At 49.5% G+C, this 13,196-nt stretch overlaps 1 protein-coding gene across 4 annotated transcripts in view; it reads left to right on the top strand.

The window, feature by feature from the left end:
* The first annotated feature begins 10,393 nt into the window (after positions 1–10,393).
* The window catches only part of COL12A1 (collagen type XII alpha 1 chain), a 114,474-nt gene continuing 111,671 nt past the window's right edge, over positions 10,394–13,196 (top strand). For 3 of the 4 annotated variants that reach the window (XM_073789356.1, XM_073789358.1, XM_073789359.1), the window contains exon 1: positions 10,395–10,678. The gene's annotated coding sequence lies outside the window, so the exon portion shown is untranslated. Of the gene's footprint in view, positions 10,679–13,196 lie in introns of all 4 variants that reach the window. The other variant, XM_073789357.1, reaches the window with a different exon arrangement.

Below are 13,196 nucleotides of genomic sequence, written 5' to 3'. Positions count from 1 at the left end.
AAAATACGTAAGCAACAAGGACCTACTGTAGAGCATGGGGAACTGTACTCAATATTTTGTACTAATCTATAAGGGAAGAGAGTCTGAAGAATAATATATATATACACATATATATAAAAAGAATCTCTGTACTGTACACCTGAAAGTAAGATGATATTGTAAATCAACCATACATCATTAAAAACTTTTTTTAAAAAAAGTGGGTGCAGCAAAGTTCTCACGGGATCCCAGAGGAGAATCTTCCTCAGGAAGAAAGCAGACGTTGCCTGTCACAGGACACGAGTCACTCTGCTGGTCTGTATCTTCACCTGCGCTCAGAACAGTCACAGGCTGCTTTAGTGTCTGCATCGAGGAGGGAGTTACCGCCCCTTCTTTCTCTGGGAGCAGAACTCATGGCCCCAGGCGTCTGGTCTCCTTCCTAGCGGCTCTGTCAGCTGTACTGCTAAGCGTTGAGCGGGCCAGGCGCATCCCGTTGCATATGTCACTGCCTGTTTGCGGCAAGTTTTGTTTTCCTTTAACTTCAAAGGATTGCAGATGCAGATATGTTGTGATAGGCGGCAGGGAGCCTTCCACTGCTCTAGTCCAGCCCATCCTCCAGACAGTGAGGCGATGAGTCCCAACATGTTTTGCCAAATTAATGACGTGCCCAGGAATAGGGTACCCAGAAGAGTGGAAAGAAGCCCAACCAGGCAGTTGGCACCTGGATTCTAGTCCTGGCACCACTGATAAGCTGATACAGACATGACCTTCAGCCAGCTACTCAGCTGCTCTGCTTCCCAGGTTTTGCAAATGTGAAATGAGGGAGCGGGTTGCATGATTTCTAAGATCCCTTTGCTCCCATCACTCTGTGATAATCCCATCGTCATTAGCTGGGGCCCACCCACCATACCGTTTCATGTCTTTCTCTAAAATTATTCAACTAATCTGCTGAGTACAAATATTTACTTTTTTGAAACTGAAGTATAGTTGATTTACAATATTAATTACCGCTGTACAGCAGCGTGACTCAATTATACATCTATGTACATTCTTTTTCGTATTCTTTTCCATTATGGTTTATCACAGGATATTGAATATAGTTCCCTGTGCTATACAGTAGGACTGTGTTGTTTATCCATTCTAGATATACCGGTTTGCATCTGCTAATCCCAATCTCCCAATCCATCCCTCTCCCACACCCCTCCCTCTTGGCAACCACAAGTCTATTCTCTATGCCCCTGATTCTGTTTCATAGATAGGTTTATTTTGTGCCATATTTTAGACTGTTGAGTACAAATACGGTAAAAAACATTACCAGTATTTTCATCAGAAGAAATAAAACAGAAATTTCTCACCTTTGGACATCTACTTTAACGTCAGCACCAGTAAGAACAAGAGATAAATAGCATCTTGAATCTTGAGTGTCCTTTGGCAAATGACACTGGACCTTGTTTCTGTCTGATTTAGACTTTTGAGCCACTGACAAGTGAACCAGGGTCCCTGCAGGTGTGACGTGGAGGTGGGCATTGTGGAGACTTGGGAAGCTGGTGGGGCTGGATCTGATTCGCTGCCCCACTTGCCAGCTCTGGCCAATACACTTTCCCTCAGTTTGCTGGTTTTCTCATAATACTTTTCCTAACTGCTGCTGCCAACACTGAACCCAAATTTAAACACCCCCTTGGACCACGGATTTGGGGACCAGCCCTACGGGTGGTTGGTCCTCTTTCCCTGCCGGTTCTAGGTGAGGACACTCCATCTTCCACTGGCAGCCGGGTTCCCAGCATTTCCTTAACACGAAGGGACTTGGCTTAGACGGGCACATGTCAACCCTCATCGGCCATCAGAATTATCCAGGCAGCTTCAAAAGCATACAGATGCCCGCGCCAGCCTGGATCAGGTTCAACTGGTGTAAGGGCGGTGCTCAGGCATCAGTACAGAAATTGACAGAAATTGGTCAGTCTCACCAAGTGACTTTTTGTGCTGGGAGGCTTGGGACCTATTGGCTCAGACCCTCCAGGGCCACCTCAGGCCACATGGTGACCTTGCAGTAGGACGACAGTGGGAGGAACATGGCTGAGCCAGGCCCACGCCGTGACCACGCTGTGAAAGCCCATTATTGATGGGCCGAGACCCTCGCCTCAGCTCCAGTGTAAAGGTCTGAAACAGCATCAGGCACTGCTGGAAAATGCGATACCAGACGTTGCAACTTCATTTTCATAGGTCATAATCAAAATAGTGAGGGCCTAGGACCTCATTTCGCAAACGTGGTAATAAAAACATACACGTGATCCGCAATCCTTGGTTTTCTAATTACGTCCCTGTTACGGACACAGCCTTCGGTGTTCCTAACACCAGAGATCATAATCTTTTATTCTGGGGGCAGTTTGTGGTTTTGTTCCAAAGCCGTTGCTATCAGAAAAACAACCCCAAAACTGCAAGAAAAGAAGCCATTCAATAAATAAAACCACCCTTTTTTTTTTAAAAAAAAAAAGGAAAAACTAGGCCATATGCGAGAGTTTGAGGTGATTATTTTTTCAGTTTAAGCAATGAATGAGAACTTGATGTACTTTCATCTAGATGAGTCCAACACTCTGGCAGCGGATAGACAGGGGGAGGATGGAGACATTGTTTAAGCATTTTCCAGATGCTTTTGTATCACATGCAGTGTTATGTATTTAGCCGCCCATGAGTAAGCTTGCAGGAGGCCAAGGCCAAACAACGCCATCGTTTTCCCTTTGAATAACTGCCTGTCTCAGAGAGTGCAAATGTGACTCTAGTAGTTTTTCACAGTTTGCAAAATCCTGAGAAAAAGAGACACGAATACACCTGTCTTAAAAAAATAAATCCATATTTGAATCTGAGGTCATTTGTAGAGATGTAGATGGACCTAGAGACTGTCATACAGAGTGAAGTAAGTCAGAAAGAGAAAAACAAATATCGTATATTAACGCATATGTGTGGAATCTGAAAAAATTGGTATAGACAATCTTATTTACAAAGCAGAAATAGAGACACAGCAGTAGAGAACAAATGTATGGATACCAAAGGGGAAGGGGAGGTGGTGGGAGATTGGGATTGACACATATATGTGTGGAATCTGAAAAAATTGGTGGTGGGAGATTGGGATTGACATATATGTGTGGAATCTGAAAAAATTGGTATAGACAATCTTATTTACAAAGCAGAAATAGAGACACAGCAGTAGAGAACAAATGTATGGATACCAAAGGGGAAGGGGAGGTGGTGGGAGATTGGGATTGACATATATACACTATTGATGCTATTTATAAAATAGATGACTAATGAGAACCTGCTGTATAGCACAGGGAACTCTACTCAGTGCTCTGTGGTGACCTAAATGGGAAGGAAATCCAAAAAAGAGGGGACATATGGATACGTAGAGCTGATTCACTTTGCTGTACAGTAGAACCTAACACAACATTGTAAAGCAATTATACTCCAATAAATATTTTAAAAAAAGAATCTGAGATACTATTTTTAATATATTAAAAATTATAATTTATTAATATAATAGAAATTATATAATAGTTATTAATATAATAGAAAGCTACCAATAAACTTTATTAGGAAAAAACCCACAAGGATTTTGATCATATAGAAGGCACATCTGAAGCTGTTGTGTCCTGTCCTCCTAAAGCTAACTCGCCTGCCTCACTTCCCTAATTTTCTCCATGGCACCATCATTCTTCCAGTCATCTGACTTTGCTTGCTCATCTTAAGATATCTTCCCATCCTTACTTCCTACAGCCTTCCTCTTTGCCGGCCACTGCTGTGAGCACCTTGATACGGACCCTCCGCATCTTCTGCCTGGACTTCGGCATACCCTCTTCCCCAGCAAGTTACTATGAGCTCCATTGCCAGATTAGGCTTTTTTACAAGAGTTTTTAAATCATTCTTTTAACAAGCATTTCTTCTAATATAATAGAAAGACCATAGGCTTAGATGTCAGAGAGCTGAATTCAGATCCTGGTTCCAAAATTGACCAGCAAATCACTAGACTCCTCTGAGCCTCGATTTCTCATCTATAGCATAGAGAGGGAAATCAGATTCCGTGAACTAATAAGTAGAAAATGTTCTGTGCAGGGTCTGGAATACACCCTGTAAATGATTATATTTAAGGGATTAAATTCCAGAATCACAGCTACTTCCACGCCCCACTGCTATTCCAGTTGTGTTCACAAACTTTCTGCTAAAACAACTCAGCTTTATTTATTGTCCAAGATATTTCCTGTCCTTTGCTAATTTTTCAGCTTCTCATTTTGAATCTGGTGTCTGGAATGCTTAGTTCTAGTCCTTTCAAGTTTCCCTCCTCCAGAAATGCTTCAGGGACCATCTCGACACCGTGCTTTCTCCCTCCCGTGAACTCCCAACAGTTCTCACTGCTGAGACTTTTCTCTGTGGGTCTGTCCTGTGTCTGTGTGTCTTTTGAGCAGAGACACAGGCTGCTTTTGTTCCAGATGAGCTCTTCTAGGGTGTTTGTACACTAGCAGCCTTGGAAGAGCAAAGGGCAAGTTTGTTTACTGTCCAATATAACAAATATAATGTCTCTTTTCAAGGCAAAAGTCAGGCAAGCTTACTGCCCTTGTGAAAGACTTGGGCTCCCCACGCTCAGATTTGGGTCCTTTAATGCAGCCACTGTGAATGCAAGGTCGCTGGTCCCCTCTGCATCACCCTGTGGGAATTGGGGCTTAGGGAACTGTGCAAAGCACGATACTCTGGCTACGGCTGCTGCTGTGAGTAATATAGTCCTTTGTCTCTGGTTCCTTGGGTTGTCTGCCAGCAGCCATGAAACTGCAGCAGGGTAGCTTGTTAGCCTGCAAGTAGGATAAAATTCCAGACCCTTCACATTTCTTGGTGACTACTATTATCATTGTTATTGTTATTATTTGGTTGCAGTAGCTCCTAAATACTTTTTCATAACAATCTACCCTTTCCCTCCTCTTTTGTCATTGGTTTGTGGAAAGATTGGTTTATAGAGAGATTGGTTTGTGCAAAAAAATCTTTTTTTCGGTGGAATGTTCTGAATCATGGATTGAGCTGATTGCTTCCTGCGATGTCATTTACCTTGTTCCTCTATACCATGTTTTTCCACCCAAATTATTTATTTATTTATTTTTTGCGGTACGCGGGCCTCTCACTGCTGTGGCCTCTCCCGTTGCGGAGCACAGGCTCCGGACGCGCAGGCTCAGCGGCCGTGGCTCACGGGCCCAGCTGCTCCGCGGCATGTGGGATCTTCCCGGACCGCGGCACTAACCCGCGTCCCCTGCATCGGCAGGTGGACTCTCAACCACTGCGCCACCCGGGAAGCCCCACTCAAATTATTTTTCATATGGTTTTTTCAGCTTCCAACTACACAGTCTCCAGACCTCTCTTGAAACATTTGACTCTTGCTTAATGCTTATTTCTAGTCTCTGTTACTACATTGAAGTTTTTATGGACAGGACTTCTTTTGATTTGTCTTAAGGAAAAAACTCTCCCACCTTTCCTCATGAACACCATGACTAGAATAACAGCAATTGCTGAATGAAAGCTCAAGGTAAAATGATTAAACCCTGAGTCTGATCAGACAGTGGCCACCCTTCTCCTCCTGTCCACCAGAGGGCGCATTCCACATTCAGGAGCACCCCAAATCTGAGCTCTTGTCTGCTTTGACTACCTGGGTGTCTGTGCACCATAAATGTAGCTGAATGAATTAGTAAGGGTATCAAATGCATTATCAAGTGGAGCCTTGGTCTGGTTACACTTCATCCTACACAGGAGCTCCAGCTGAGACCAATGAAACCTCTCTTTTGACTATGATTTCATCATCACTGCGTTTCAGTCTACTATGCCGTGAGTTTGAAGGCCAAGACCAAATCTTGAAGAATGGGTTCCTATGAGTTTTCACATTTTCCACCAACGTGGAAGCGTATGTCAAGCACGCAATCCCCAGTGTCAGTGTACACAAACCCACTGCTGACACACAGCACAGTGGCCTGGCTAGAAATTCTGGACCTTCTGCTACTTTGATAGTTACAAACGAAATAGATTCCCAGTGCCCTGCGGTGTAAGGATGACTTGAACAGTGTTGAATCTTACAGAAATGAAAGAGGAAGTGGCAGAGGGTGCTTTCTGAACTCTTAAGTGAATTTATTTTCTTCTATCTTTTTCACTTTGCTTAAGGAGTTCAGAGTTAACTGAATAATCCACTCCCAGCAGCACTTGACTTTCCTGAAATCTAAAGGGTTCATCCTAAGCAGATATTGTATCCGGATGCACTGTTTTTTTGCATTTTCAAAGCTTCCCGTGCAACCGCAACTTTTTGAGGTCACGCGAGGCCGAGTCACCTTGTGTAGTAGGATGAACGCGGTGCGTTACTGTTTTCTGCTCCAGAGTTGCTCAAACTCTGATAGGGGAGGATGTGTCAGTGCAATTGAGAGGTCTGGGTCAAGTGGCACCAAGCCTGTGGGCTTCCCTGAAATAGACCTTTGTGAGAAAGCAGAAGCTTTCAGGAAGGCAGGCGGGCACAGCTCCCCTCTCCCCTCCTTCAGGGATTCCTTTGGTCTCCGATTCCTCAGCGTTGCTGGTGCAGAGCGGGTCGTGGTCTGCTGCTTCTCACTTCTAATGGTAAAACATTTTGGAGGCAGAATCTCTTGGGAGATTTGAGTGGGCCCAACGTGAAGTTGCTTCAGGTGCCCCAAGGTGTTGTGAGATAGAGTTCTGAGGGCGACGCCTCTGTAGTTATCTTTATATCCACCCCTCTGAGCTTGGCTCTGTACAGACACATGGAAGGTTCTGGTAAGTGTGATTTAACTTGCCTAGAGAACGGGGATCTAAAGAACAGGATACCAGATACCTTGTCCCTCACTGCTGCTGTCACTGCGTCTCTGCCTCCCTCCTTCACACGTTTATCTCAAGGGGATTGCGAGAGCTTTCTTCACCAAGACCCTTAAAGCTCACTCTGGGGGCGGCCCGCGCGCAGCCCTAAGAGCTGGACCGTCTGTACTCGCTGAGCCCAGGTTTCTCTTTCCCACAAAGGAAATCAGCCGGAACTTGAGATGGAAACAATACTATCCTGTCGCCAGGAACGTTGGCTGTCCTAACGCCAAGCAAATCAACGAAGAGGCCGCTTTTGCCCTTTGAGAAGTTAAGGGCGGTGCTGTAAGCTGCACTTCTTCCTGAAATTAGCACCTCTTCCTTTGTCTACCCCTAACCCGAACCTCGCAGCCGCCTTGGGGCAGGCATATCTATGGGCGGCTAATTGATGGGCACACAGAAAGTTAGGTCACCTCCACACTCCTTCCTCCATCCTGTCGCTTCTCAGCCAATCCTGGGAGTCAGATACATGGATGACACATCGTCCAAAAACTCAACCTAAACCCGTCAACTTCCAGCCTCTACGTTCTGTAACTTTGACCTCCGACGCCAGGGACCGCGCTGACCGCTAGATCGCGCTGTCGGACAAGAAATCCTGAAGCTCCGGACCCGCCGGGAACCCAGGAGTCGGAGGGAGAAGAGGTGGGAGCAGTGAGAGTGAGGTGAGGGAGATCCCCAAACTGAATAAGTCCAACCAACTCTGCCGCAGTCGATAAATATCATCAATTTGTTGCAAATACTAACGGGTTCCAAGGGTCACGAAGAGTTGGACGCACTACTGAAGGGCACATATTGGAAGACGGTTTACACGTTTTTAAAAAAATCTTTTTTAGTGTATTTTTTTATACAGCAGGTTATTATTAGTTATCTATTTTATACATATTAGTGCATTTTTACTCGTGTGTCCGCTTTCCAAACTGGGAGCCCAGCGGAAGGGTCCCCTGAGGTCAAACAGTGCAGGCCGCACGCTGGGAGGAACCCCGCCCACGCCGGCGCACCTTTGGATACGTTTGAGTTGCACTCGTGTCCCCTGGGATGTAGATGTGCGTGTGTTTGTGGATGTGCATCTGTGTATTTCCCGACGGCAGTGTCCCCTCCCTTCTCCTCTCGCCATACTCTGGAAGTTTTCCGTATGATCTTTTTTCCGAGTGAGGCAGTGCTTTGGGGGCCGGTGGTTTAACGTTACCTTCACTTCTTCGCAGCAACTATTTTCAAATGCATTAAATCTAAGCATGCGGACGAGAATGCTTTGAGCAAAAGAGGCTGGCCACGCGGGTCCCCGGCCGCCGCGCGGGGTTGGAGAGCGGCGCAGTGCGCGTCCTCTGGGGGCGGACGCCTCTCCCACCCAGTCTCTGCGGCCTCCAGCCTCGGGAAGGGGAAGCCCGCCTCTGCCCTCTGCTCCCCGGAGGGTGGCCGACTGCTGGACTCCCGCCCGGGCTGACAGATGCATTTGCGGCTCTGAATCAAATCGGCAGGGGAGAACTCTTTTTTAAACCAAGAATATCAACACCCAGTTAAGTTGCTTCCTAGTCAACACCGCCATCACAATTTTTTTTTAAGTACATAAAGAAAAAGCGCGCGCGCGCACACACACACACACACACACACACACACACACACACACACACGCCCACCTGGGCGAAATGCAAACTCCAGCCAGCTTGGGCTGACGTGCAAACAGTTTTCCTTTTCTAGACGGGAGTGTGGATTTCCCTGGGGAGTCCGTATTTCCCAGGGGAGTCCGTGGCGGTTCCAGGCGGCGGCGCAGCACTGCTGGGTGCCCGGAAGGCGGCTGCCGGGACTTGTTTGCTCCACGCTCTGTCCCCGAGGCTGCCACCCGCCTACGTGCGTCTGTGAGAGGGGAGTGGAGTGAGAGTGCAGGTGAAGGGCTGCTACCCCGGTGATCACCGCACGCTGGGGTGTGCCCGTCGTGTTATTCACGCCCGGGGCGTCGGGGGGTGAGTTTGAAGGGGAAAAGGGCTATGCATCGTGCGTGTGTGGGCTCTTTGTGTGAGCTCCCAGCTAGACTTCGAGTGGGCCTTGTGTACTCGGGGAATGTGCAGAGGTGGCGATTCCCATTTTCCTCCATTCTCTCCCTCCAAGTCTTCTCCCAGGCTTCCTTCGGCTTTCGCTGGAGCAGCCTGTGCGTGGGGCGGAGTGCAGGGGACCGTCGGCCCTACAAGTTCTTGTCATCATTCTAAAGGCAAATTCGTAGGCTATCGCGCCTGGTGAAGGGAAGGCCAGGTTAGCAGATGTCAGACCAAATAGGGAAAAGAAGTTTACGCTGGCCACACGACCTCCTCCTGTGTTGCGGGCGGTGAATTCCAGGGAGGCCGCTCCTGCGTTCCCCTCCGGCCCCCTCCTCCATCCCCAGCAGCTTAAACTTGTGGGAGTAACCCCTGGGCTCCAAGAGGCCAAAAGGTGCTGGACTTGGGCTGAGCGCACAGACGTGTGTAAAGCGGTTTTCTGATGCCACAGTGTAGGATCCCCGCGCTTCCTCCGGTGCGTCAAGTACGATTTGGCAACCCTCAGTGCCAGGCTCCGCTCTCAGGGCCAAGAGGTGGAGCAGAGCGAGGAGGGGCGGCAAGACCTCGAGAAGGTGCTGGCAGAACGTCAGCCCCGCGTTTGGCCTCCAGCTCCCAGCAGTGCGGGGCGGGGGGAAACTGACTCCCCTTAGTTGCCTTGACCCCGGGGCGTTTTAAGGGCAGAGCTTCCCTTCCGAAGCCTCGACTCGCGACCAAGTTTTGCTCTGGCCCAAGTGAGAAATTTCTACGGTGGATGTACCTCCTGAGCGGCTTCTAATTTTGAGGATCCCTAGGTTTCCTAGCGTTCCTTGCCCTCTCTCTTGGCTCCAGTTAAGCTTCCCAGCTCCGTCCCGAAGCCCCAGGGGAGAAAGACAGGACTGGGAAAGCCATCCCCTCTCTGAGCCCCTCGCAGGCGACCATCCGGGTTTCCAATCGCCGGAGACTGAAAAAGACAGAAGGCGTGCCGCGTGCGCAGACAGTTAGTTAATGGAAACCCTGTAAATCGGTTTTAAGTGCACCCAGGACGGAAGGGGAGGAAGGTGTAGGTGGCGATGATGGGGGATGGGGCTATGATGGGGTGGGGTCAGCCGCATCCTCGCAGTTCTGAAAACGAGAGCCGCTTACTTCCCTCCCATCGTTCTTAATTTAGAAAAATAAATTTATTAAAATCGCACGGATAGGGAAACCCGAGCTCCCCAGCCCGCCCCAAGCGGAGGAGTGAGCGGATTCCCTTGGCAGTGAACCCGGCTGCGGCTGTCCCCCTCCCCGCTTCCTCCTCCCCCTTCCCTGCCCCCCTCCCTCCTTCCCGGCGGGGCACTGCTACTACGGCGATCGCCACCTCACGCAGAAGGAATGCTCGAAGTATGCACACGTTCCCAAAAGTAGACCTCCTTCACCGCCGGAGGAGCATACATCACCCCGTGGCAGCCGTCCACCTTCTCAGGCGTTTCGTAACCGAGTAAACTGAGAGCTGGGAACAGCCCTCTATTAAGTAGCCCGCGGCGCGGAGCCTCTTCCCACTCGACGAAGGCGAGCCGCCCCAGACGCGTCCGCGCGCCGGCAGCTGCGGTCCCGGGCCGTCTCCGCCTGCCCTGCGGCTCCCGCCTCTCCGCCCGGGATCCTCCTTCTCTTACAAGTCCGCCCCGGTGGCCCTGCCGCTGCCCACCTCCGGGCAGCCGCCAGGTGCGCCCGGAGCGCAGCGCCGATTGCCGGGGCGCGCGGGGGCCACACCGAGGGCCGGCTTCTACGACGTCGGGAAGCCGCTATCGCAGCCGCTACCTCGGTCACCACCGCCTCAGGTCGGTCCGGCTTCCGGCCCCGTCACCTCGTCCCTTCCAAAGAAAACTAGGGAAACTTGCTTCTAGCCTCTTCCTTGCTCGGTTCTAAGCCACTAAGGAGCCCGAGCGGGGACCGTTTGGACTTGTGCCTGAGATCTGCCGGGTATTCTGAGCTTTTTGTGATTCGTCTGTGTCATTGAGGGGGAAAGAATTGTAGGTTTTCTGAAGAGCTGATGCAGGGAGGCTGTGCGCGCGTAAGGCACCCCGTTCGATGTGCCAGAATGTGGAGGGATTTCGTCTATAGATGCTTCGTTGAAATTGACGCAGGGCGCGCCGGCTCCTGGGGCCGCCAGTCCCTCAGGGCCTCGCGGCTGCCGCGGTGCCGCACGCGCGCAGGGAAGGTGTTTTAGCGATGCACGGCGCGGAATTCTTTGGAGGGCCGGCGGAGGGCTCTGCCCCTCGTCGAGGCTGCGTCGGTGTGTGTGGCGTCCGGAGACAGACTCCCGGGCGAGTGATCTGGCTCCTTTCTCAGCTTTTCAAAGCATCCCACATGGTGGGTCAGCTCAGCTCTCGGGGACTCAGCTTTGGCCGACTTTATCCAGCTGCTGGAGACAACTCCCTCCCCCGACCTCTCCCCCTCAGTGCATAAGTGGACGCCCTACTCAGGGTCGTGGAACCTCTGGGGGAGTTTCCATCCCATATCCAAAGAGGGTAGGGATCAGAGAGTTATTTACGGAGCGGGGACTGTAGCCAGGCAGCAGAAGAGGTACAGCAAAGGAGGCACCCGTAGGGTCCTTACGGGGCTTTCTGGGACCCCTTTCCCCCCAAATCACCCCGGATTATGTGGCCTTCTGAAGTGTGCTGGAACGCTGGGGAGGGACGGGGCAAGAAAGGAAATGAGCGCTAAACTCGGTCCTTGGGTAACGAATGTCAAGGTTGCTGTGGGTGACGCGCAGGGGATCTGGAGGCACCCCGCGGGGTAGGGGTGAGGGTGTCATTTCCTTTTTTAACTTGACAAGGGAGTTAAAGGAATTGGCCTTTTCCAGCGGAGAGGGGGGAGGGGACGAGTTGGCAAGAGGAGATGAATCCCGTAAGTCTCCTACCCCTTTCCCCACCCCCGCAATTGACTCGTATTCATACATGAGGGTGAAGTGAGGGAATCCTCACTGCCACGTAGGGGCGGCCGCTTTCAGATTTTATGTCTGAGAGTGCTCAATGAAGTGCTGCTAAACATTCATATAAATATTTTGGCTAAAAGGAGATAAAACTTTTTTTTTTTTTTTTAACATATGGGTGGAATGCCTGGCTGGCTGGCCGAACTGATTCTATGTTCAGATAACCCCGAGGCATGATTCCTTGTGCCGCTGAGTCAGGTAGCCGATAGGTGGCGCTCTAGACCCAGGCAATAGCCCTTCCACTACTCAGGTTTTTGTAGCTAGCGAAGAGGTTTAAAAAAAAAAAAAGCAGCACACGGTTTTTCGCTGGGTCGACTGTTAGCCTTTAACTTTTCTCGAGCATGACTGCCAACAGAGTTGGAAATTATTATAGCAAAGTTAAGGCCAGATGATGGGACAATGGGCCAGTCTCACCTCTTGCTTTTCACTGATTTAGAAAAGGGTTAGAAATGTCAAAGAGTTGTTAATTAGGAAGAAAGAAATTGCTAGAGTTCTTGGATCCCCAGAGCAGCGACAAAAGTTTAATCTTGGCTTCATAAAAATGAGCTCCGGGCAATTTGGCACACCCGTTCATCAGACATTTAAAATGCAATTTACACTCAGGTCCAGGAAAGCTGCCCTAATACATTGTGCCAATAATTTGGAAACACACGGTTGGAGGTTGTCAGTTTCTTTTCTCAAAGAGGGCTCGACCTGTGGCTCATTTTTGAATTCCCAAGCATGACTTCTTTTTTCACGAGGACTGGTGTGTTGTCTTACAATCCTTTATGTACCTCAGAATCAATTCTCTTTTTATGTTTTGCTTCTGGAAGCCCCCCCCCCCCCACCTTTAAGTTCGTTGCTAGTAGCTTTTGTCTCTGAATTGGACCTTAGAATATTTTGGAAGATTTCCTTCTACTGACATAGGTTAGGCACCTACTGTGTGCTGGGAACCACAAAAGACGAATAAGACTATTTGTCTTTAAAGAATTAATAACCTAGTTACAGAATCAGGAAAAATCAGTGTAGAATGTATTCTCCTCCTGAGCATATAAGCCTGTAATCTTCTGGAATAAATGAACAGTTAAATGAGATTAATTATTACTGAGAATTTTATTAAAAAACATCCTGGGAGGGGCTTCCCTGGTGGCACAGTGGTTGAGAGTCCGCCTGCCGATGCAGGGGACACGGGTTCGTGCCCCGGTCCGGGAAGAACCCACATGCCGCGGAGCGGCTGGGCCCGTGAGTCATGGACGCTGAGCCTGCGCGTCCGGAGCCTGTGCTCCGCAGCGGGAGGGGCCACAACAGTGAGAGGCCCGCGTACCGCAAAAAAAAAAAAAAAAAAAAAAAAAGTCCTGGGAAAACAGGAAGGAGTGCTTTGTCTC

Source organism: Tursiops truncatus, chromosome 12, assembly GCF_011762595.2.
Source record: "Tursiops truncatus isolate mTurTru1 chromosome 12, mTurTru1.mat.Y, whole genome shotgun sequence".
Classification (NCBI taxonomy): domain Eukaryota; kingdom Metazoa; phylum Chordata; class Mammalia; order Artiodactyla; family Delphinidae; genus Tursiops; species Tursiops truncatus.
Note: the sequence above shows the minus strand (reverse complement) of the source record. Positions and strands in the feature narration are given on the sequence as shown.